We start from the raw sequence: 22983 nt of genomic DNA, 5'->3' as shown, positions 1-22983 counted from the left end.
TGGGACACTGGCAAAATTATGGGAGAGTTTTCTCAGACCCTCCCATCGCCCTGGCCCTGAGGCATGGGGTACTCTCACAATGAGTGCATAGTTTACAAAGATGCTGAGGGAGTACCTTGCTGACCATAACAACGTCCTCAGTCATTCCTCTGTGCCTTATAATTATTGGTTATCCAAGCTGGAGACGTGGCATAAACTGTCTCTCTCTACTGCGCACGTGTGCTGTACCCATGGTCACAGAGCGCATGGCGCCTCACTCTCTGGTGGTCACTGGGCACACAGCGCCTCACTCTCTGACAGCACCACTTTTAGCAGCAGAGCAAATGGGAACAGTTCTTCGTGACACCAGTGCTCTAAGGACGGAGCACGCTGCTCAGCCTCCTAAGTGCTACTTGACCCCGCCAAAAATATCTGGTGTCGTGCCCGCTTTCTTTTAGGCTTGCCCCCCTGCCTTTAGGTCACCGGGTCTGTGTGCTGAAGTTCGTCACAGCGGCGGCGCTTTGGGTAAGTAGTGCACTGCCCACCTTGCTGCTCACATGCTGACAGTGGGGAATTCACTCCTGCTTTACATGTTTTTTCCCTCAACTTCTGTCCACATTCACTGCCTATGCACGTCCCATCTTTCTGGGTAATGGGGTCTGTTCATTCCCCTAATACTTCCCCCATGAAAAAGGGGACGCAGCCTTGACAGTTCTAGACACAGCCCAGCACAGGTACCCGCAGCCCCGTCTTCCGGAGTCCATACATATCTGGCCAATCAGTTCTTTAATGCAAGCATTCTAGAAGGCATGTTCTAATTTTTTTTTAGCAAATTGTACATTACATCCAGAACAGTTTCACTTTGAAGGACTTTGTTACTCTCATCAATCCACAAGATGATACTAGTCTCAAACTTCGAAATTTCGGTGGTAAATCATTGCCAGACAGATAAGTTGTATGTTCTGACTTCTGTAACATAATTTTGGTGATAATTATTCATGCCTATTTGCTTCATAATATATTCATCATCTTCTTCAAGGCTTAGGAATATAATGTTGTAAAAGTGAAAGCAAGTTGGTGAAGTGTGTGGTAACTCATTTGTGAAAGTAATTGTAATCTTTACTATTTCTCCATTGTGTGTGCGGCTAACCACCTCATTGATCTTACAGTATTTTGTTTCTTTGGCAAGAAAAGAACAGTTCCATCAAAACCATGTGCTTTTCCTATTATTTCATCATGCTGGTAAAGTAGAGGTGAGATTAGGGATTTAGATAACATCTGTGAAATGTAGTCAACATTGCACTGTGACAAGACCCACTGGGGTCTAGCTATCAAATTGACATAGTTTGTGCACAGCTGAATAGAGTTGCAAGAAAAAAATAGATTTTGATTCAATAACATGTTGGATGGATTGTCTAGTGGAAACACCCATATCATAGAAGTCACATTTACGACCACCACGCTCTCCAATTGTCACATCTTGAAATGCAGCCAAAATGTCTGAATCTCTAGTTTCTGTTCTAGAAACTTCAAGGGCTCCTTTTTGACGTCTTCGTCCAATAAGTTCAGTATTAGTAGGTGATGGATTGTCAGAATCTGGCCCAGGAACACCAGGCTCCGGTAGTTGCGATTCCTGGCCCCGTGCTCTTACATATGCTCTTGCTCTGGCTCTTGCAGTCAAGATTTAATCTAGAAGATTTTGCCTTTGTAATCCATAGACAGAGTACAACACCGCCCAAACGTTCACCCTCTGCTCCTCAGACTTTCTATATGCACAGTAACTGCCTCAAGGCAGATGATGTTGGTGGTAGTAGTTAGTGCATTAAAGACACAGTCATGAAGCAGCCATAACAATTTGAAACAGAAGTATTTTTACTGAGATACCATACTGTTCAATATGTGGCCTGTATTTTTGTTTTTTACAGTAAAATAGTGTTTAGAAATAGGGTAACACACAGCAAAATTAGTTTAATGGAAGCCTCAAATGCCACAATTTGTAGCCCACAGATATGAGGAGTGTCACGGAGATACCACACTGTAAAATATATGGCCTGTATTTTAATTTTTTACAGCAATGTAGTGTTTTGAACTAGGGAAAGGCACAGCAAAAAAGGTGACTGGAAGTCTCAAATACAACAATTTGTATCCCACAGATACTGTACATGAGGTGTGTCATGGAGATACCACACTGTAAAATATGTGGCCTGTATTTTTAATTTTTACAGCAAAATAGTGTTTTGAACTAGGGTAAGACACAGAAAAAAAGGTGAATGGAAGCCTCAAATGCCACAATTTGTAGCCTACATGTATATGAGGTGTGTCATAGAGATACCACACTGTAAAATATGTGGCCTGTATTTCTATTTTTTTACAGCAAAATAGTGTTTTGAACTAGGGTAAGACATAGCAAAAAAGGTGAATGGAAATCTGAAGTGCCACAGTTTCCAGCCCACAGATACATGAGGCATGTCACTGAGATACCACACTGTAAAATATGTGGCCTGTATTTTTTTACTGCAAAATAGTGTTTTGAACTATGGTAAGACACAGCAAGAAAAGGTGAATGGAAGCCTCAAATGCCACAATTGGAAACCCACAGATACATGAGATGTGTCATAGAGATACCACACTATAAAATATGTGGCCTGTATTTTTATTTTTTACAGCAAAATAGTGTTTTGAACTAGGCAAAGACACAGCAAAAAAAATGTGAAAGGAAGCCTGAAATGCCACAATTGTAGCCCACAGATTCATGAGGCATGCCATGGAGATACCACACTGTAAAATATGTGGCCTGTATTTTTTTTTCACAGCAAAATAGTGTTTTGAACTAGGATAAGACACAGCAAAAAAAAGTTCCATGGAAACCTCAAAAGTTACAATTTGTAGCCCACAGATACATGAGGCGTGTCACAGAGACACCACACTGTAAAATATATGGCCTGTATTTTTATTTGTTTTGAACTAGGGTATGATACATAAAAAAGTGAATGGAATCATTATATGCCACAATTTTAGCCCAGAAATACAGTACATGAAGCGTGTCATGGAGATAACACACTGTAAAATATGTGGCCTGTATTTTTATTTTTTACAGCAAAATAATGTTTTGAACTATGATAAGATAGCAAGAAAAGGTGAATGGAAGCCTCAAATGCCACAATTTGTAACCCACAGATACATGAGACGTGTCACGGAGATACCACACTATAAAATATGTGACCTCTGTTTTTATTTTTTAGATTAAAATAGTGTTTTGAACTAGGGAAAGTCACAGAAAAAAAAAGGTGAGTGGAAGCCTGAAATGCCACAATTTGTAGCCCACAGATACATGAGGCGTCTTATGGAGATACCAAACTGTAAAATATGTGGCCTGTATTTTTATTTTTTACAGCAAAATAGTGTTTTGAGCTAGGGTAAGACACAGCAAATAAAGGTGAATGGAAGCCTGAAATGCCACAATTTGTAGCTCACAGATACATGAGGCGTGTTATCAAGATATCACACAATAAAATATGTGACCTGTATTTTCTTTTCTTTACAGCAAAATAGTGTTTTGAACTAGGGTAAGACACAGCAAAAACACAGACAGAAGAGGCATTTGCCAGAGATATCACACTCTTAAATGTGGCTTGTATTTTTTTTTTTGCAATAAAATACTGCATAGAATTTGGGTAAGACACAGCAAAAATAGTTGAATGGAGCCCTCAAATGCCACAATTTGTAGCCCACAGATACATGAGGCGTGTCACGGAGATAGCACAATGTAAAATAAATGGCCTGTATTTTTATTTTTTTTACAGCAAAATAGTGTTTTCAACTAGGGTAACATACAGAAGAACATTTCAATGTAGCCCTCAAATGCCACAGTTTTTAGCTCACAGAAAGAAGAGGTGTTTGCCAGAGATATCACACTGTTCAATATGTAGCCTGTATTTCTGTTTTTTTACAGAAAAATACTGTATAGAATTACGGTAATGTGGCGCCCCTGAGGCTCGGTCGCCACAGAGGTACTGCACCTTCTTCTAAGGTGTAGTGCCCCACCATCCAGGTAAGGTGGGAACTCCTTGCCACACTCCAACACCTGCATCCCACACACAGGATAGTTCAGCAGGGCCACATTACAGCTTCAGGCTCAGGATAGCAGAGCACCCTTCTTGGAACCCTGCTTTGTAACACGAGATGTGCTGGGAGGTGGGGGGAGTTAGTATAAAAGAAAGGGAAAGTGTAGGATGACTAGTTAGTTAGATGAGATCAGTTGGTCAAAAGGACCGAGGAGGTCAGTCTGTTAAGAGGGCAGGCGGAGTAGGAAAGGAAAGTCACTCGGTGAAGAGTGAGGATCCCTGGGAGAAGGGATGGAGGAAGGAGTGCTGCAGCTGCCTCAGTGACCTGAGCCAGCTGGCACGGAAAAGAAAGGAAGGAGAAGAGATGTAGACCTGAAACTGCAATTTCCATAAGAAAGAAACATAAGCATGGAACGAAGGAGAGAGAACAGAGAGGAGTCGTGGGTTGAGAGAGGAACCCTGCCTATAGGTTCTCAGCGCAAGGCCGGGGCCCGGTCTCCGAGGTTGTATGAATGCTTATGGTTCTGCAGCAGATACCGGTGGAGTAGTTGGCTGTAAATGCACTACTCCCATCAAAGACTTGGGACACAATAGCAACTGAATAGAGAGCCAGGATCCAGGAGGTCCCCGAAGCAGGCTACAACTGTCTGTCATACAAGTAAAGAGCTAGGAACATCTAGAGAGAGGCATTCCAGGGTAACTAAGAACTGGAGTGCTTCGCACTCAAAGGCTCATTGGAGCAGTTGTTCAGAATGGTACATGTTGGAGGAGTGATGGCAGAGAGGATCCTATCTTGCCTGAAGGTTGGCCGAGTCTCTGACCTGGAGGACACGGCACGGAGGCAGGTGCATGGGTGCACTACGGACTGAGAGTAAAGCCTTGGAACTACAACCCCTGGTGTCCTCCATTCATTCTGCGCCGACACACCCAGCCCTGCTATATCTGGGCACCAGCGACAATACTGCCCTGGGACTACAGCTCCACCTGTGGGGAGCTTTACCATCTATGCTGCACACACCATCAGTCCCAGCAGATCTGCATGCAGCGTTGGCTTAACATCTTACTTGCCAAACACCACGGGTGGCGTCACGAACTATCCACATAAACTATAACATAAACCACCATTTTATTGGGCGCCCAGGGCCATGGACCGGGTCACCGCCACCGCAGCACGTTCCCCCCTGACATCGGCCAGGTACCGAGTACCCCACAGCTCTGGGAGGGCGACCCAGTAAGGTACAGCAAAAAAGGTGAATGCAGGCCTGAAATGCCCAAATTTGTTGCCTAGAGATAGATCAGGCGTCTGACGGAGATAGCACACTGTTAAATATGTGGCCTGTTTTTGTTTTTTTGCCACCAAAATTGTGTTAACAAGTAGGCTATGAAACTGCAAAAAAATTATTTGGAGGACTGAAATTGTAAAATATTTAGCGCAATGATATGCGATCCGTGTGGTGGACAAAACACAGTGTTAAATATATGACCTGTAGCTAAATATTTTTTTTGGCAGCTAATTTTTTTTTGCCAACTAAATATTTTTTTGGCAGCTAAATATTTTTTGGCCAATTAAATATTTTTTTGGCAGCTAAATATTTTTTGGGCAGCAAAATGGTGTAAAAAATTTTTATAAGACACTCCAAAAAATACTACAGTAACACAGAAAATGCCATAATTTTCTCTGCCCTCAGATGTGATGCCTGGAACGAGCAAAGCTGTTTAAAATTGCTGCATTTTTATGCTGAAGTATTAGAAGGATCTGGCTGTAGTCTGCAGTGTCAACAAGCAAATGGAAAAAAGGGGTCCTGGATTACTTTGGAATAAAATAATCAGGATTAAGGTGCCAAAAAAATTATTCCTAGCCACTGATACCTGAAGCTAGGTATATACATATTTAATAGGCAGCAGCAGCAGCAGACAGTAATGGACCCTTTTGATGTATGCAATTATATCTATATACCCACATACAGTGCCTGCCTGATATGTACTGTATAGAGCAATATACACTCCCCTGCCTACCTAGCACTGCAATCCATATACCCCGTAATTAGTCCTTAGAATGACTGCTGTTTTAGCTGGATATGTGGACTCAACGATGGTATATCCACACTAATGGCGCCCCCGCTCCACAGCGGCTGTCCCTGCTCACCCTATTGAGTTCTATATATGAAATACATCACATTTGAGGAACAGCAAAATGGCTAAGTTCAATATATCACAATCGGAAGACTCATGTCACAAACCACCAAAAATGAGAAATGGGTGAGAAAATAGTAGCTGGACAAATACTTAATTTGCGCTCAAGAGGGTGCCAACCTCCGCTGACAGGTAGGGGAGAAGCTATAGGGCCCTATAGGGTCAAATAGAGCGTATATCCCCACCTGACAGGATATTTATTTATACAATTGATTTAAGCTGGATTTTATATCCACACTAACTAATAAAAGCATAAATCTCTCCCTATCTCAGCAGCAGTTTTCCCTACACTCTCTGATTCCAGAGGTGACTGGGCTGAGCAGGACGGCGCCAGGTCTGAAATAGACCTCATGACGCTGTGCGGCCAGCCAATCACTGTAATACCACAACAAAGATGGCTGCAGCATTACAGTGTGTGGCAGACAATCCCTGCATGCTGATTGGTGCTCAAAAGAGTGCAAAACTTGCAGGGCAGAGACCCGAGCTTCCGCTGAATAATCCCAGAAATGCTTGGTGTTCGCAGAGTACCACGAGAAAAGCGATACTCAGGCGAGTACCAAGCAGTGGCGAACATTCTCGCTCATCACTAGTCGCCGCACTTCACAAGTTTTGTCACCCTGTACTTGTTATATCTGCCATCACTCTTTTAATAATAGAAGGCATGAAGGATATGATTTGAAACAAATCAGGATGGATCACATTTACTTAGATCTGACTTTTTTTTACTTGAAATAATAACGCAACAGGTAAAAAACACAAATGAAGTAGAGATCGAGCAAAGATATAGATGATAGATAGACAGAAAGGCAGACAGACAGAAAAAGCCTCTTTCTGTCTCACAGAAAATTTATATAAAGTACAGGCGGGCTTCGCTAAAGATAATAGCCAGTCAGTCCCTTCATAAAGTTATCAAAACACAGGAGGAGGAGAACTCTCCCCATCACTAGATTCTCACGATTTACAGCAAAAGTTTAGACATTCCAGAGACATGCAACAGGAAAATGGTTTGCTCCATTCAGTTTTAAAAATTTAAAGTTGAAATTAGAGTTGAGCGAAACGGGTCGAAAAAATTCAAAAGTCGCCGACTTTTGGCAAAGTCGGGTTTCATGAAACGAAACCCGACCCTAGGATGAGGTCGGCCACGAGGTCGGCGACTTACGCGCCAAAGTCGCGTTTCAAAAGTTTGTTTTGCGCTCTTTTTCAGCCAATCAGGATCCACGGACACTGTGGGCAACGTGATGACATAGGCACGGGTCACCACCATCTTTCAGAAGGGCATGCAAGTGATTGGCTTGCTTTGGGGGGCGTCACAGGGGGTATAAAAGGGCGTGCACGCCGACCGCCATGTTACTCATGCTGATCTCAGAATAGGGAGAGCTGCTGCTGCTGATGATTTTGTAGGGAGAGCGTTAGGCAGGGAAGAAGACACCAAAAACTGCTTCTGCTCCTAGCGATTTTGCCTGTACAACACACCAGTCACTGTGCAGTGCAAGGGGAGGCTATATAGTGGTGTATCAGTGGTTTTGGTTGTTGGGCTGCCTTCTAAGGCTTCCTGACATTCCTGCATTGCTGTTTACCCACTGCTCCGCAAACTGCTTTTTTAAAAGCAATCCCAATTTTTTTTTTTGTCCTGCTGAGAAGAAAAAAAAACTGCTTCTGCTGCTAGCGATTTTGCCTGTACAACACACCAGTCACTGTGCAGTGCAAGGGGAGGCTATATAGTGGTGTATCAGTGGTGTTGGTCGTTGGGCTGCCTTCTAAGGCTTCCTGACATTCCTGCATTGCTGTTTACCCACTGCTCCGCAAACTGCTTTTTTTAAAAGCAATCACAATTTTTTTTTTTATCCTGCTGAGGTACTGAGCGTGCATTTTTTCACACCATACAGCGGTGTACGCTCCTCACACCGTACCGTGTAACGGCTGTTATCACAGCCACAGTGAAGCTATCAGTGAGTCACTCTGTGAGAATAAGTCGAGGACATGTTCCGTTCTTACAGACCTGCACTCTAGGGAGATTCCAATTCTGCCCAATTCTACATACACCTTGTAGTTTGTGATACACTAGCCAATTTCTGCCTGTGACAGAGCGCTCAGATACTCAGTGGGCCTCACACAATCCATAAGTGTCCAGTGTCCACAAGTGTGTGCAGAAATTCAAAATCTCCCTTATCCTCTAGTCACTTTGGTCACAGCTCTGCCATCGAGCCTGTGACAGAGCGCTCAGATACTCAGTGGGCCTCACACAATCCATAAGTGTCCAGTGTCCACAAGTGTGTGCAGAAATTCAAAATCTCCTTTATCCTCTAGTCACTTTGGTCACAGCTCTGCCATCGAGCCTGTGACAGAGCGCTCAGATACTCAGTGGGCCTCACACATTCCATAAGTGTCCAGTGTCCACAAGTGTGTGCAGAAATTAAAAATCTCCTTTATCCTCTAGTCACTTTGGTCACAGCTCTGCCATCGAGCCTGTGACAGAGCGCTCAGATACTCAGTGGGCCTCACACAATCCATAAGTGTCCAGTGTCCACAAGTGTCTGCAGAAATTCAAAATCTCCCTTATCCTCTAGTCACTTTGGTCACAGCTCTGCCATCGAGCCTGTGACAGAGCGCTCAGATATTCAGTGGGCCTCACACAATCCATAAGTGTCCAGTGTCCACAAGTGTGTGCAGAAATTCAAAATCTCCCTTATCCTCTAGTCACTTTGGTCACAACTCTGCCATCGATCCTGTGACAGAGCGCTCAGATACTCAGTGGGCCTCACACAATCCATAAGTGTCCAGTGTCCACAAGTGTCTGCAGAAATTCAAAATCTCGCTTATCCTCTAGTCACTTTGGTCACAGCTCTGCCATCGAGCCTGTGACAGAGCGTTCAGATACTCAGTGGGCCTCACACAATCCATAAGTGTCCAGTGTCCACAAGTGTGTGCAGAAATTCAAAATCTCCCTTATCCTCTAGTCACTTTGGTCACAGCTCTGCCATCGAGCCTGTGACAGAGCGCTCAGATACTCAGTGGGCCTCACACAATCCATAAGTGTCCAGTGTCCACAAGTGTGTGCAGAAATTCAAAATCTCCCTTATCCTCTAGTCACTTTGGTCACAGCTCTGCCATCGAGCCTGTGACAGAGCGCTCAGATACTCAGTGGGCCTCACACAATCCATAAGTGTCCAGTGTCCACAAGTGTCTGCAGAAATTCAAAATCTCCTTTATCCTCTAGTCACTTTGGTCACAGCTCTGCCATCGAGCCTGTGACAGAGCGCTCAGATACTCAGTGGGCCTCACACAATCCATAAGTGTCCAGTGTCCACAAGTGTGTGCAGAAATTCAAAATCTCCCTTATCCTCTAGTCACTTTGGTCACAGCTCTGCCATCGAGCCTGTGACAGAGCGCTCAGATACTCAGTGGGCCTCACACAATCCATAAGTGTCCAGTGTCCACAAGTGTGTGCAGAAATTCAAAATCTCCTTTATCCTCTAGTCACTTTGGTCACAGCTCTGCCATCGAGCCTGTGACAAAGCGCTCAGATACTCAGTGGGCCTCACACAATCCATAAGTGTCCAGTGTCCACAAGTGTGTGCAGAAATTAAAAATCTCCTTTATCCTCTAGTCACTTTGGTCACAGCTCTGCCATCGAGCCTGTGACAGAGCGCTCAGATACTCAGTGGGCCTCACACAATCCATAAGTGTCCAGTGTCCACAAGTGTCTGCAGAAATTCAAAATCTCCCTTATCCTCTAGTCACTTTGGTCACAGCTCTGCCATCGAGCCTGTGACAGAGCGCTCAGATATTCAGTGGGCCTCACACAATCCATAAGTGTCCAGTGTCCACAAGTGTGTGCAAAAATTCAAAATCTCCCTTATCCTCTAGTCACTTTGGTCACAGCTCTGCCATCGAGCCTGTGACAGAGCGCTCATATACTCAGTGGGCCTCACACAATCCATAAGTGTCTAGTGTCCACAAGTGTGTGCAGAAATTCAAAATCTCCCTTATCCTCTAGTCACTTTGGTCACAGCTCTGCCATCGAGCCTGTGACAGAGCACTCAGATACTCAGTGGGCCTCACACAATCCATAAGTGTCCAGTGTCCACAAGTGTCTACAGAAATTCAAAATCTCCCTTATCCTCTAGTCACTTTGGTCACAGCTCTGCCATCGAGCCTGTGACAGAGCGCTCAGATACTCAGTGGGCCTCACACAATCCATAAGTGTCCAGTGTCCACAAGTGTGTGCAGAAATTCAAAATCTCCCTTATCCTCTAGTCACTTTGGTCACAGCTCTGCCATCGAGCCTGTGACAGAGCGCTCAGATACTCAGTGGGCCTCACACAATCCATAAGTGTCCAGTGTCCACAAGTGTGTGCAGAAATTCAAAATCTCCCTTATCCTCTAGTCACTTTGGTCACAGCTCTGCCATCGAGCCTGTGACAGAGCGCTCAGATACTCAGTGGGCCTCACACAATCCATAAGTGTCCAGTGTCCACAAGTGTGTGCAGAAATTCAAAATCTCCCTTATCCTCTAGTCACTTTGGTCACAGCTCTGCCATCGAGCCTGTGACAGAGCGCTCAGATACTCAGTGGGCCTCACACAATCCATAAGTGTCCAGTGTCCACAAGTGTGTGCAGAAATTCAAAATCTCCCTTATCCTCTAGTCACTTTGGTCACAGCTCTGCCATCGAGCCTGTGACAGAGCGCTCAGATACTCAGTGGGCCTCACACAATCCATAAGTGTCCAGTGTCCACAAGTGTGTGCAGAAATTAAAAATCTCCTTTATCCTCTAGTCACTTTGGTCACAGCTCTGCCATCGAGCCTGTGACAGAGCGCTCAGATACTCAGTGGGCCTCACACAATCCATAAGTGTCCAGTGTCCACAAGTGTCTGCAGAAATTCAAAATCTCCCTTATCCTCTAGTCACTTTGGTCACAGCTCTGCCATCGAGCCTGTGACAGAGCGCTCAGATATTCATTGGGCCTCACACAATCCATAAGTGTCCAGTGTCCACAAGTGTGTGCAAAAATTCAAAATCTCCCTTATCCTCTAGTCACTTTGGTCACAGCTCTGCCATCGAGCCTGTGACAGAGCGCTCATATACTCAGTGGGCCTCACACAATCCATAAGTGTCCAGTGTCCACAAGTGTGTGCAGAAATTTAAAATCTCCCTTATCCTCTAGTCACTTTGGTCACAGCTCTGCCATCGAGCCTGTGACAGAGCACTCAGATACTCAGTGGGCCTCACACAATCCATAAGTGTCCAGTGTCCACAAGTGTCTACAGAAATTCAAAATCTCCCTTATCCTCTAGTCACTTTGGTCACAGCTCTGCCATCGAGCCTGTGACAGAGCGCTCAGATACTCAGTGGGCCTCACACAATCCATAAGTGTCCAGTGTCCACAAGTGTGTGCAGAAATTCAAAATCTCCCTTATCCTCTAGTCACTTTGGTCACAGCTCTGCCATCGAGCCTGTGACAGAGCGCTCAGATACTCAGTGGGCCTCACACAATCCATAAGTGTCCAGTGTCCACAAGTGTGTGCAGAAATTCAAAATCTCCCTTATCCTCTAGTCACTTTGGTCACAGCTCTGCCATCGAGCCTGTGACAGAGCGCTCAGATACTCAGTGGGCCTCACACAATCCATAAGTGTCCAGTGTCCACAAGTGTGTGCAGAAATTCAAAATCTCCCTTATCCTCTAGTCACTTTGGTCACAGCTCTGCCATCGAGCCTGTGACAGAGCGCTCAGATACTCAGTGGGCCTCACACAATCCATAAGTGTCCAGTGTCCACAAGTGTGTGCAGAAATTCAAAATCTCCCTTATCCTCTAGTCACTTTGGTCACAGCTCTGCCATCGAGCCTGTGACAGAGCGCTCAGATACTCAGTGGGCCTCACACAATCCATAAGTGTCCAGTGTCCACAAGTGTCTGCAGAAATTCAAAATCTCCCTTATCCTCTAGTCACTTTGGTCACAGCTCTGCCATCGAGCCTGTGACAGAGCGCTCAGATACTCAGTGGGCCTCACACAATCCATAAGTGTCCAGTGTCCACAAGTGTGTGCAGAAATTCAAAATCTCCCTTATCCTCTAGTCACTTTGGTCACAGCTCTGCCATCGAGCCTGTGACAGAGCACTCAGATACTCAGTGGGCCTCACACAATCCATAAGTGTCCAGTGTCCACAAGTGTGTGCAGAAATTCAAAATCTCCCTTATCCTCTAGTCACTTTGGTCACAGCTCTGCCATCGAGCCTGTGACAGAGCACTCAGATACTCAGTGGGCCTCACACAATCCATAAGTGTCCAGTGTCCACAAGTGTGTGCAGAAATTCAAAATCTCCCTTATCCTCTAGTCACTTTGGTCACAGCTCTGCCATCGAGCCTGTGACAGAGCGCTCAGATACTCAGTGGGCCTCACACAATCCATAAGTGTCCAGTGTCCACAAGTGTCTGCAGAAATTCAAAATCTCCCTTATCCTCTAGTCACTTTGGTCACAGCTCTGCCATCGAGCCTGTGACAGAGTGCTCAGATACTCAGTGGGCCTCACACAATCCATAAGTGTCCAGTGTCCATAAGTGTGTGCAGAAATTCAAAATCTCCCTTATCCTCTAGTCACTTAGGTCACAGCTCTGCCATCGAGCCTGTGACAGAGCGCTCAGATACTCAGTGGGCCTCACACAATCCATAAGTGTCCAGTGTCCACAAGTGTGTGCAGAAATTCAAAATCTCCCTTATCCTCTAGTCACTTTGGTCACAGCTCTGCCATCGAGCCTGTGACAGAGCGCTCAGATACTCAGTGGGCCTCACACAATCCATAAGTGTCCAGTGTCCACAAGTGTCTGCAGAAATTCAAAATCTCCCTTATCCTCTAGTCACTTTGGTCACAGCTCTGCCATCGAGCCTGTGACAGAGCGCTCAGATACTCAGTGGGCCTCACACAATCCATAAGTGTCCAGTGTCCACAAGTGTGTGCAGAAATTCAAAATCTCCCTTATCCTCTAGTCACTTTGGTCACAGCTCTGCCATCGAGCCTGTGACAGAGCACTCAGATACTCAGTGGGCCTCACACAATCCATAAGTGTCCAGTGTCCACAAGTGTGTGCAGAAATTCAAAATCTCCCTTATCCTCTAGTCACTTTGGTCACAGCTCTGCCATCGAGCCTGTGACAGAGCGCTCAGAAACTCAGTGGGCCTCACACAATCCATAAGTGTCCAGTGTCCACAAGTGTCTGCAGAAATTCAAAATCTCCCTTATCCTCTAGTCACTTTGGTCACAGCTCTGCCATCGAGCCTGTGACAGAGCGCTCAGATACTCAGTGGGCCTCACACAATCCATAAGTGTCCAGTGTCCACAAGTGTGTGCAGAAATTCAAAATCTCCCTTATCCTCTAGTCACTTAGGTCACAGCTCTGCCATCGAGCCTGTGACAGAGCGCTCAGATACTCAGTGGGCCTCACACAATCCATAAGTGTCCAGTGTCCACAAGTGTCTGCAGAAATTCAAAATCTCCCCTGTCCTATATACACCTTGTACCTTGTTTTACATTACTATATAGTTTGTTGGATTTTGTCTACATTTCTACCAAAAATGAGGAAGGCTGGTGGAAGAGGCCGTGGAATTGGGCGGGGGTTGGCAGCTGGTAATGATGGTGTTGGTGGTGGATCTGATGGTAGTGGCAAGAGCAAAATAGGACCGAATGCAGGAGGTGTTGAGCCTGCATCATCGTCTGGCTACATAAGGCCTCGAACGCTTAGTTTTCTAGGAGTTGGCAAACCGCTTTTAAAGCCAGAGCATCAGGAAAAGTTTTGTCTTACATTGCTGACTCAGCCTCCAGCTCTATCGCCTCCTCTTCTTCAGTTGTAAAAAGTAAAAGCACTGAGTCGTCATTGGAGGCTCATGTTCATGAACCACACCTTTCCTTGTGTCCTTCACCCCAACCAAGATTGAAGGATGACGCAGGCCATACTACTGATTACTCCATGGAGCTGTTTTCACATACCATGCCTGGATTATCAAGTGAAATGGTGAATTACCCAGGCCAAGATGAATCTGACATGGAGTGCACTGATGCACAGCCGCTGATGGATGATTCTGCTGGTACATTCACTCAGAGCACTACATTGTCCTCGCAGTGTACAGAGCCAGATTCTGACCCTGATGAGACTCAGGTGCCCCTTCCCGCACACTATACCACCATACACGGTGACACAGAGGAAGGTGCACATGACATAGAAGAGGAGGTGATGGATGACCCAGTTGTTGACCCAGATTGGCATCCATTGGGGGAAGAGGGTGCTGCTTCCAATAGCTCAGATGAGGAGCATCCACAGCAGACATCGACATCGCAACAGCTGTTATCTGGCAGGCCCGGAGCACTCCAAAGACAGGTTCCAAACATCAAAAGAGTTGCTGGACAGCTTGTCCAGAGGGTCAAAAGATCACAGCGTGCTAGGCCGCAAAATGTCTGCCAAAGTAGGAAGAGTGCAGTGTGGCACTTTTTTGAACAAAATCCTCATGATCAGGCCAAGGTTATCTGTAAGAAGTGCGCAAAGACCTTTAGCCGAGGGAAAAATCTGAAAAATTTGAATACCAGTTGCATGCTTAGACATTTAACCAGCATGCACTTGCAAGCGTGGACACAACACCAAACCTCAAGTGCCACATGTGCAACTGATCACAACAAAGGTAGTCAGCAACGCTACATTGTTTCCCCCACTGTAAGCCCACCGGTTAGCACAGCAGCAAATGTTGAGGTGTCGTTGCAATGCCACAGCAGTCAGGGAATCCCACTGTTATATCAACGAAAGACTGATTCTAGGCCATCAGAAAGAACAACAACTCCATCACCATCATCAACCCTCTCTCAGTCCGCCCTGTCCACCGCTACTTCCACCATATGCAGCTCTCAAGTCCAGCTCACCCTCCCAGACGCTATGAGTAGGTCAAGAAAGTACTCAGTCTCTCATCCGCGTACACTGGGTTTGAACGCCCACATTGCCAAACTAATCTCGTTTGAGATGATGCCCTTTCGGTTGGTGGAAAGCGCAGCTTTCCGCGAACTCATGGCCTATGCAGTACCACGCTATGACCTACCCAGTTGCCACTTCTTCTCTCGCAAAGCCATCCCAGCCCTCCACCATCATGTGAAAGACCGCATTGTCCATGCACTCAAGCAGTCAGTGAGCGGAAAGGTGCACCTCACAACTGATGCATGGTCCAGTCGGCATGGCCAGGGCCGTTACGTGTCCATCACTGCGCACTGGGTTAATGTGGTGGATGCAGGGTCCACAGGGGACAGCGGTGGTGGGACAGTGCTGCCTAGCCCACGGTATAGGAAACAGTTGGCTGTAGGCGTTCAACCCTCCTCCTCCTCCTCCTCCTCCAGAAGCGAAAGCTCGTCCACAGAGCGCAGTTGTACGAGCACTCCATCTGCAGCTGCCTCTGTTGCACACGATGTGTCCCCCAATCGAGCAGCTAGTGGAAAGCGTCAGCAGGCTGTGTTGCAGATGATGTGTTTAGGCAACAGACACACCGCCGAGGTACTGGCCGAGTACTTGAAGCAACAAACTGAGTCATGGCTGGGCAGTGTACATCTTGAGGCAGGCAAGGTAGTTAGTGATAACGGGCGTAATTTTGTGGCAGCCATAGCCCTTTCAAAATTCAGCCACATACCTTGCTTGGCTCACACCTTGAACCTGGTGGTGCAGTGCTTCCTCAAAAATTATCCGGAGTTAACAGCCCTGCTCCAGAAAGTGCGAAGACTGTGCGCGCACATCCGCCGGTCGCCTGTACACTCCGTTCGTATGCAGAAGCTGCAGCGATTGCTCCACCTTCCCAACCACCGCCTCATTATCGACATTGCAACAAGGTGGAACTCCACCCTGCACATGGTGGAGCGGCTGTGCAAGCAGAGGCAGACCATAATGCATTTGTGGGAGGATACACGGCCAGGCACTTTGAGAGCAGACATGGAGTTGACAGGTGTGCAGTGGTCGAAGCTGAAAGACCTCTGTAAAGTCCTTCAGTATTTTGAGGAATGCACACAGCTGGTAAGCGCAGACGACGCCATCCTAAGCATGAGCATCCCACTTATGCGTCTGCTCATGCAAACTTTGACGCACCTTAAGGAGCAGGCTTCTGCAGCCAATGTTGATGAGGAGGAAGAGGAGGACAGAATCCTTGATGACATTCAGCCATTGTCTGCTCACGGACCTCTCCTGGACGAGGTGGAGGAAGAAGAGGAGGAGGAGGATGATGATGGGGATGATTACTTAAGGGAGGAGGATGCATCTCGTGGGGCAAGTGAAAATGTTGGCGTGGCAAGGTCTGGTACAGGGTTTGTGCGTGACTGGAGGGATGTGGATTTGCCAGAAAGTGCTCCTCCAACCAGCACTCGCAGTGCATCATTGACACCGGGAACATTGGCCCACATGTCAGATTATGCCTTGCAGATCCTAAAAAGGGACCCCGCATTGCCAAAATGATGAACGATGACGACTACTGGTTGGCCAGCATCCTGGATCCACGCTATAAAGGCAAATTACAAAACATCATGCCACAGGAGAAACTTGACCTAATATTGGCTAATAAACAAGCAACTCTGGTAAATCGGTTGCTTGAGGCATTCCCAGCACACAGCAGCGGTGATGGTTCTCACACGAGCCGTACGGGCCGGGGGCAGCTTGGCAGAGGTGTTCGTGGTGCACACAGCAGAAGTGGCGTTGGAGACAGGGGTTTCATGACAATGTTGTGGACTGATTTTTCAAATACCGCTCACACAACTGGTAATACTGCATCGATGGAAAGTGACAGGAGACAGCAGTTGTCAACTATGGTTACAAACTACTTTTCCTCCCATATAGATGTTCTCCCACACAGGTCATTCCCCTTTGACTATTGGGCCGCTAAACTGGACACCTGGCCTGAATTGGCCCAATATGCCTTACAGGAGCTCGCTTGCCCAGCTGCAAGTGTGCTATCGGAAAGAGTCTTCAGTAGAGTTGAGCGATACCGTCCGAATTTCCCACGCAGCAATGGCATAAAGTGAGACTAGGGACTTTTTTTTTTTTAAGTGGCGGAGGAATACAGTGCGGAAGGATACCTACCTTCCGTCATTGGATTCCTGCAGCCCGTAGAGAACGGCAGCATCAGCTGATGCTGCAGTTCTCTACCCAAGATCATCGTGGGACACACTCGTGGACTGCTTCGGATCATGGGTGAGTATTTTTGTGGTTTGTTATGTTAATATTTATTCCGTAAAAGACAATGGCTTCGGGGAACAATGTGACATGTATTGGTAAGTATGTTACTCTTTGTTATATGTACTGTATGTCTATGTATGTATTGTATGTAGCATGCATGTAGTATGTATGTAGTATATATGTGGTATGTATGTAGCATGTAGTATGTATGTAGCATGCATGTAGTATGTATGTAGTATATATGTGGTATGTATGTAGCATGTAGTATGTATGTAGTATGTATGTAGCATGCATGTAGTATGTATGTAGTATATATGTGTTATGTATGTAGCATGTAGTATGTATGTAGCATGTATGTAGTATGTATGTAGTATGTATGTGGTATGTATGTAGCATGTAGCATGCATGTAGTATGTATGTAGTATATATGTGATATGTATGTAGCATGTAGTATGTATGTAGCATGCATGTAGTATGTATGTAGTATATATGTATGTAGCATGTATGTAGCATGCATGTAGTATATATGTGGTATGTATGTAGCATGTAGTATGTAGCATGTATGTGGTATGTATGTAGCATGTATGTAGTATGTATGTAGAATATATGTGGTATGTATGTAGCATGTAATATGTATGTAGCATGCATGTAGTATGTATGTAGTATGTATGTAGCATGCAGTATGTATGTAGCATGCATGTAGTATATATGTAGTATGTAGTATGTATGTAGCATGCATGTAGTATATATGTAGTATGTATGTAGCATGTAGTATGTATGTATGTAGCATGCATGTAGTATATATGTAGTATGTATGTAGCATGTAGTATGTATGTAGCATGCATGTAGTATATATGTAGTATGTATGTAGCATGTAGTATGTATGTAGCATGCATGTAGTATATATGTAGTATGTATGTAGCATGTAGTATGTATGTAGCATGCATGTAGTATATATGTGGTATGTATGTAGCATGTAGTATGTATGTAGTATGTATGTAGTATGTATGTAGTATATACATATATATTTTTTTTAACATTTAACACATTGGCCGGTTGATGGGACTACTACTGTCCCATCATTGGCTAATGTGTCAATCACTGTCATGGTAGCAGGCATCGCCAGATGGGACTTGTAGTCCCATCGGACGATGCTTGCACAGACCCCCGGACATCAACACAGCCCCCCGGCTGGCCGGCACAGCCCCCCGGCAGGCCGGTACAGACCCCCATAGGGTGCACAGACCACGGCAGGCCGGCACAGCCCCCCAGCAGGCCGGTACAGACCCCGGGCAGTCCACACAGCCCCCCGGCAGGCCGGCACAGCCCCCCGGCAGGCCGGCAGAGACCCCCGGAAGGCCCGAAATGACGGCGCATCATGATGCGCATACACCGCGCATCATGATGACGTCATTTCGGCTGTCAATCAACTTTGAACTTCCGATTCCGATGCCGACTTCCGATATTGAAAAAATATCGGAAGTCGGTATCGGAATTCCGATACAGCAAGTATCGGCCGATACCCGATACTTGCGGTATCGGAATGCTCAACACTAGTCTTCAGTGCAGCTGGATCAATCCTGACAGAAAAAAGGACCCGTCTGTCAACCCAAAATGTGGATGATCTAACCTTCATTAAAATGAACCATGCATGGGTTTCCAAGGATTTTGTCCCACCTTCCCCTGATGACACATAGGGTGACAGAAAAATGGCTTGCTTTGGTCCACCTCTTCCTGGGACTTCACCTATTTCGCCTTTTGCATCAGCTGAATGTCCAACATCAACATATGCCACTTTCTAAAACTCCCTAACTGTGCTGCCTCCCCCCCCATGGCCGGGGTCACCACCTAGCGCATGACACCGTGCGAGTGCCGTTGCCCTGGACAGGTGGGTAGGCTGACTCTTGGGCGCGGGCACTGGCACAGGGTCCCTCATAGTGCAATCAAGTTTCTCTGACGGTGGTGGTGCACACCCGCCGTCAGACACACCGCTGTACTATGAGGGGCCCAGTGCCAGTACCGACGCCCACGAGTGGGCCCCCCCCTTGCTTGGGCAGGGCCCCAGCATTTGCAATCTTTACCTCTCCCTGCTCCTCTGCTGTGTAATCTGGGCCGTCAAATCCATACTGTGCCTGACACCGTCTGAGCCTGCCTCCTGATGTATAGACATATATTTTGAATGTGTACGCTATCCATACATGTTATCTGGGGATACGGTACCCTTTCTAACCTTTGTGCAATCACGTGCAATCCATACTGGGCCTAACACCGTCTGAGCCTGCCTCCTGATGTATAGACATATATTTTGAATGTGTACACTATGCTATCCATACATGTTATCCGGGGATACGGTACCCTTTCTAACCTTTGTGCAATCACGTGCATTCCAAACTGGGCCTAACACCGTCAGAGCCTGCCTCCTGAAGTATAGACATATATTTTGAATGTGTACACTATGCTATCCATACATGTTATCCGGGGATACGGTACCCTTTCTAACCTTTGTGCAATCACGTGCAATCCATACTGGGCGTAACACCGTCTGAGCCTGCCTCCTGATGTATAGACATATATTTTGAATGTGTACGCTATCCATACATGTTATCTGGGGATACGGTACCCTTTCTCACCTTTGTGCAATCACGTGTAATCCATACTGGGCGTGAGAACGGCTGGCGAGCTGTTAAGCAAGCTACAGCACCTGTGGTTTGCACACGTAAGTTTTTAATTTTTTCAGGAATGACGGTTAGGCCTAATTCCGGAACTGCGGTTGACCTGGACTTACTGGGAAATCATCGTTCGCGGGTAATAATTGTAATCAGTGATCCCCATCACTAACGTTGTTCAGCGGGTTATCTGCACCTGTAAGCGACAAACGCTGGCCTTTTCAGTGTAGCGCACATGCAGCCACAGACATGTAAGGGCATGACACACCAGTTATTGGCCAATCTCATGTGCCAGAGCCTCACGTGTCCCTCTAGTAAGCCGGACTCGGACCGCGGGGCATGACGGAGTCTCGTTCGTTAATGGAATTAAGCTTGCAATGTGTGCATCTGTTTTGTAGCTGGCATGGTTGAGGTTTCCCAGGTGGAGTCGAATTTAACCGTAGGCTCCACTCCTGGTGGTGCCCTTCTGGACATTCCTTTAAGGTTCAGCTTTGCAACCATACTGCCCACGTAAAACAAACACTTTGCCTTCATGAACGCTGTTTGGAGGGTCATGACTCGTGGGAATAACACCGCCCAATCAGTTAACCTGCTAGAGAGATCCTTCGTTGCTCCCAAGCATGACATCACACTCCCTAGGAGGAAGGTAATGCCACTGTGGCGACCGTACTCCTGGGGGCGACACAAGTGCACTGATGCCCAGCCACTGCTCAATGAATCTGCTGGTACATTGACCCAGACCACTACATTCCCCTCGCACGCTACACGGCCTGAATCTGACCCTGATGAAACTCAGGTTACCCTTCCCATATACAGTTCCATCTTACACGGTGACAAAGAGGAAGCTGTAGATGAAAGTGCAGGTTCGGCCCACCCGCCATCAGACACACCACCATACTATCAGGGGCCCTGTGCCAGTGCCGTCGCCAACGAGTGGGCTCCCCCTGCTTGCTCAGGATCACAGCACTTGCAAGGTTGAAATACTGTGCAGTGAGATGGAAGATGGGGACGATGAGGAGTCCAGACTAGTACAGGGATTCCCTAGCGAGGAGACTTATTTGATTGTTTTCAATGTTGGGACAGCAATTTTTGGGGAGCACTATACTCTGGAGAATGATAGATGGGGCCCACCATACACTGGAACATTCCAAAGGTGGACATCAGACACTGGAGCAGCATTTACAGGGCCCATTATACACTAGAGCATTAGAAATGGGGCCCATTATGTTTGGAGCATTATTTGGGCCCATAAGACAGTGGAGCTTCATCCATGGGGACCAACATATACTGTAGCATTATGTGGAGCTCATCATATACTGTTTCAAACATTATATGGGACCAATGATTCTGTATGGAGAAATAGATGGGCCTCGTCATGAGATGTAAAAAGTGAAGTATTTTTCATTGTACTATACCGCTATTTCTCTGCCGTATCGGAGCATGATGAGTTGTGGTATGTGTTAAAGGGGTGCTCTTTCGCCCAGGGCACATGAAAACCTGGAGCCAGCCCTCCCCCCCCACAACTTTAGCCAAATAACCCCCATTTTTCAGTGCGTAACTTGTATTATGAAGTTAATTAAGGTTGACAAGATTAAGTAAGAAGAATTGATGCTTTTGGCATTCAAATGGGCACTGTAGGTGTGTTTCCTGTCCTCCTCTCACTGCCGACTTTTATTCCCCATTGACTTACATTGGGTTTCGTGTTTCGGGACGACCCCGACTTTTCCCTATAATCGGACGATCTTGCTCGACCCGACTTTTGGAAAAGTCGGGTTTCACGAAACGAAACTCGACCCTAAAAAACCAAAAGTCGCTCAACTCTAGTTGAAATCATTTATATTTGTAAAATATTTCTACATTACATTTCTATTACAGACCTCCAGCAGCGCAAATGCTGCACATATCGTGTGAGTAATCTGCAGATTCTCATTACGACCTCATCCCCTGATGAAGCCCCTTAGAAACCCGATGTGTACCTTAGTTACCAGCTCCCTGCATCAGCGCGCTGGTAACTAAGTACACAGCGACGCCGCGCGCTGGGCGTCGCTGGTGCTGATCGCTGGTGAAGCTGTCTGTCTGACAGCTCACCAGCGATCATGTAGTCACTCACCAGCGATCCTGACACGTTGATATCGTTGTCGGGATCGCTGGTGAGTCGCTATGTGTGATGGGGCCCTTACATTATGTCTATTCAGAAGATTTGGAGCCAAGGGTAGCTGGCTTATTTTCACAAAAAATAGTTTGATTTTTAACTAATGCATTTTTAAATGACATATTTTTCACTAAGTAAAAGGCCATACAATATATATCTTCATGATGACATAGTAACCATTCTCCATTTTTTGTTCATAACCGTGTTTTATGTCTGCGATTAAACCATCTGCTGTCTTTCAGGTAAATGTGGTTCAAGCAGACTATCCTGGCACACTGTCTTGCAAACCATATGTTCTATCTGTGACAGCGGGCTTTTGCAATACACAAGAGAAATCTTGCCTTATTGTCCCTGCTTACTTCGATGTATTTACCACTGAACCAGCAGATGACAGTTACCGATCCTTTTCTGTTTATCATCTCTTGTAGATCTAAAAAAAAAAAAATTGGAAATGAGCGTTCTCATCTGACAGGTAACCTTGGCCTTTTAAAAAACAGTACGAAATAATGAACAGCAAAGACCATGTGTATTATTTGGTAGGTGCACAAATGAACATGCAGGTGTAAATGTAAAGTCAGTGGTATTTCTAGTGTATACTTATATACTAATTATGCTTATTTATGTGCTCATAGAGACAAATGCTGCACAAACTGTGGCTTCAATTATTTTTATTTTGCAATGTTTTTTCCCGGTTATTTCACAAAGCAAGAAAACAATAAAATATCATGTTCAGGACACACACA

This window comes from Dendrobates tinctorius, unplaced genomic scaffold (assembly GCF_039654945.1).
Source record: "Dendrobates tinctorius isolate UK_male_01 unplaced genomic scaffold, ASM3965494v1 ptg000162l, whole genome shotgun sequence".
Taxonomy (NCBI): Eukaryota; Metazoa; Chordata; class Amphibia; order Anura; family Dendrobatidae; genus Dendrobates; species Dendrobates tinctorius.
This window is presented reverse-complemented; position numbering follows the sequence as displayed.